The sequence below is a fragment of the Echinops telfairi genome, unplaced genomic scaffold (assembly GCF_000313985.2).
Source record: "Echinops telfairi isolate 266 unplaced genomic scaffold, ASM31398v2 ScPeMD7_2565;HRSCAF=3150, whole genome shotgun sequence".
Taxonomy (NCBI): Eukaryota; Metazoa; Chordata; class Mammalia; order Afrosoricida; family Tenrecidae; genus Echinops; species Echinops telfairi.
This window is the reverse complement of record NW_022106463.1, coordinates 5,381,770-5,385,516: the sequence shown is the minus strand read 5'-3', so window position 1 is coordinate 5,385,516 and position 3,747 is coordinate 5,381,770.

The following is a 3,747-nucleotide window of genomic DNA, read 5'->3' as shown; positions in this document are numbered from 1 at the left end:
CAACGTCTGAGGGAGGGTTTAAGCTCCCAAACCCTGTCCAGCGCAGCTTCTCCCGAAGCTCAAACTCACTGCCATCGAGGCAATGCCGATCTGCAGCCCGTTAGGACAGGGTGGAACTGCCCCTGTGGTTTCAAAGACTAGCTCTTTATGGGAGTAGAAAGCCTCGTCTTTCTCCCCAAGAGTGGTTGGTGGTTTCCAACAGTTGACCTTGCACTTAGCAGCCGACTTGTGACCACTATGCAACCAGGGTTCCTTTCATTAATTAGGGGAGGAGGGGTTATAAGGACTGGAGAGTGCTGGTGAGGTCAAGGTGGAAAGTGGCCCTCAGACAGGTGGCCTGGAGCTCATTGGAGACAGTGCAGGGTCAGTCTCTGTGCTACATCATAATGGGGGCAGAAGCCAGAGTGTAAAGTCAACAAAAAATGAAGAGGAGCCACTTAGACTTGCCTTTCTTTCTTTTAAAAAAAAATCATTTTATTGGGGGCTCATACAACTCTTATCACAATCCATCCATCCATCCATCCATCCATCCATCCATCCATCCATCCATCCATCCATTGTGTTAGACTCGTCTTTCAAGGAGCTTGGGAAGTAGCCAAAAGTGGGGTGTTGTTGGCATGGTTGTTGTGTGAACCCCTAAGTAATAGCACAGACTGCCCCCACTTTCACTCCCAGGGTTCTTTCATGATAGGAGTCCTGGTAGCCCAGTGGTTAAGCACTCAGCTGGTAACCCAAAAGTCCGTGGTACGAGGGAGGCACGTTTCCTTGGACTGGGCCCACTCTGTTTCCTTGAGTACTGGTATTCCTTAAATACCCCCACTTCTCCCTCTACCCCTGTCTCACGAATAAACGTACTTGCCACAGGCTGCCCAGTCACTGGTGTTGCAGGAATCACATGGCAATGGGCACCAGCAACACAGACTTTCTAAGCAGGATGGACAAAATAATATTAAAGATGTTACTCTAAATTCCATTCAACTTGAACCTTAGAGAACTTGGGGAAGCCTCTCTACGCCTCAACACAGGGTTGCATTTTCTTCCTACAACATCCAAAGTTTACCCTCAGCAGCCGAGGCTGTGTATCCCTCTGTTGTTGTTAGGTGCTGTGACGTGGGGTCTATTCCAACTCGTAGCGAGCCCAGGGGCCACAGGCGAAAACACTGCCCTCTCCTGTGCCAGCCTCACAAGGGTGGTTTGTGCCTAGTGTTGCAACCATCTTGTCAATCTGTCTCATTAAGAATCTTCCCCCGCCCCCACTGACCCTCTACTCTACCAAGCAAGATGCCTTTCTCCTGGGACTGGCCCCTCCTGATAAAAATAGCCAATGGAAGGGGAGAGAAGTTTTATCATTCTTGCTTCTAAGGAGCATCTGTACTTCCTTCAGACAGATATGTTTGTTCTTTGTAGCCCACAGCATATTCAGTATTTTCCAGCACTCTGTAGTTCAAGTGCATCAATTCTGCCCCAGTCTTCTTTTCCATTGTCCGACTTTCATGTGCGTATGAGGCCATGGGAAACACCTGGCCAGGCACACCTTGGGTGATATCTTCGCCTTGTGAATGTTTTAAAGAGCGCTTGTGCAGCAGTTGCAATATGTCCATTAAATTTTTTTTGGTCTGGTGCTCCCATGAGCATTGATTGTGGATCCAAGTAAAATGAAATCCTTGATAACTTTGATCTCGTCTTCACTTGTCATGATGTTGTTTACTGGTCCAGTGCGAGATTCTGGGATGCCCTTCCATTGAATTGTAATCCATACTGAAGGCTCTGCCTTTGATCTTCATCACTAAGTGCTTCAAGTCCTCTTCACTTTCAGCAAGCAAGGTTGTATCAACAGTTGTTAAGGAACCTTCCCCCAGTCCTGATGCCTCCCTCTCTTCATTTAGTCCCGCTGCTCAGGCTATTTGCTTAGCGTAGCGGTTACATCCTCTCCTGTCAACTTGCGGAGGGGTGAAGCATAGGCTGTCAATCAGGTCATAGCTTGACATTTGAGGCACCACGGAGATATACAGCTCACTGGAGGCAAGATACTCTCTTCCTGCTTGGTCTTCCTGCTGATGAGCCACATGGAAGTACTCTGATGGAGCCAGAGCCCTGGAGCTGGAGGAGCCACGTGGAGACCCACGTCACTGCTGAGATGCTTCCACTGCCACTGAATTCACAAGACTTTCCACCCACTGGCCTGTGATCTTCCTGCATTCAACATCATTCATGTGTTGTGTGAGTCTGAAGAAGAATTTATAGATTGGTATTGGATTTATGGGCTAATATCGGACTTAGGGACTTGATCTGGATTGGGTTGGGATGTTTTCTTAAGATACAATTACTCTTTATATAAAGCTCTTTCTTAGACACATATGAGTGTCTCTGGATTTGTTTTTCCAGTCTACCCAGACTAACACACTTAGCACACAGAATGACTACATGTGGTGAACGGATACACTCAGTATGTCCTCATTCTGTGTGAAATTCGCCTTTCAGTCAGTGTGCAGGTTCTGCATGAGCACAGCGGAGTGTTCTGGAACCCCATCTTTGCAGTATCATTCATACATAGTTTGCTGTGATTCACACAGTTGAATCCTTTGCATTGTTAATCAGACACAGGTAGCCACCTTTCTGGTAGTTTCTACTCTCAGCCAAGGTCCATCTGACATCAGCAATGGCGACCCTTGTTACACACACCCCTCTTCTGAATCCAGGTTGAATTTCTGGAAGGTTCCTGTGAATGCACTGCTGCAACTATTTTGGAATTATCTTCAGCAAGATTTTACTTGCCCTAATATTCATGACATTGATAATTCCTGTATTCTATTGGGTCACCTTTCTTTGGAAGGGACACATACATGGATCTCACAGCCAGAGCTCCTTGCATTGAGGCAATGTGCTTCTGGAAAGGTTACACACACACACACACACACACACACACACACACACACACACACACACACCGTGGTTCTCTAGTTGATTTGGGCACACAGTGACCCAATAGATAGGGCTCCTGAGCTGTAAATCTTCAATAGAGCAGACAGCCTCATCTTTCTTCGCAGTAGTGGCTGGTGGGTTTGAGCCACTGACTTTGTAGCCAGCAATTAACCCAAGATGGCAGTGTAGGAAACTCTACATGCAGTTTTATTTTATCCTGTGGGCTCTCTTCGGGTGGAATTGGACTCCATGGTGTATGACTCCAATTGACATGTGACCAATTCCAGGTGACCAATCACATCCCCCATGTACCCCAGAAAAGGCATCTAGTTTCCAGTCTGGTGTGCTCAGACTGACAGATGGACATGTTGGGGGCTTAGCGGGCTCCCACAAATGAGGCAGAGGGGAGGAGTGTAACCCTTTGGGACACAACGTGCCTACCCTAAGCTTATCATAGTCTGGGGTCCAGGGTGCAGCAGCAGCGAGGACTGATGGAATGTTGGACCCACGGGCACCTGGGCAGGTGGAATCCACAGGGGCACGGTGAGGGGCAGACTTTTTAGGGCAGAAGGGACAGCAGCGGAAGGGCCAGTCCCAGGAAACGCTGGGGGGATGGAAAATGCTGGGTCTGCTCTGGATCTAAAGGAGCCGAAAAGGAGCCTGGGAGACCATGGCTTGGCAAATGTCTCCTTCTTGGGGTGGAGCATGGAGTTGGGGAGCCCCAGCTTCCTCCAAGGACCCCTGATGGGTCATGGGGAGGGCCCTGTGCCTCCCTCCCGTCAGCTTGGTGCAAGGTGGGGTCTTGGGCGTGGATGGTGCTGGCCA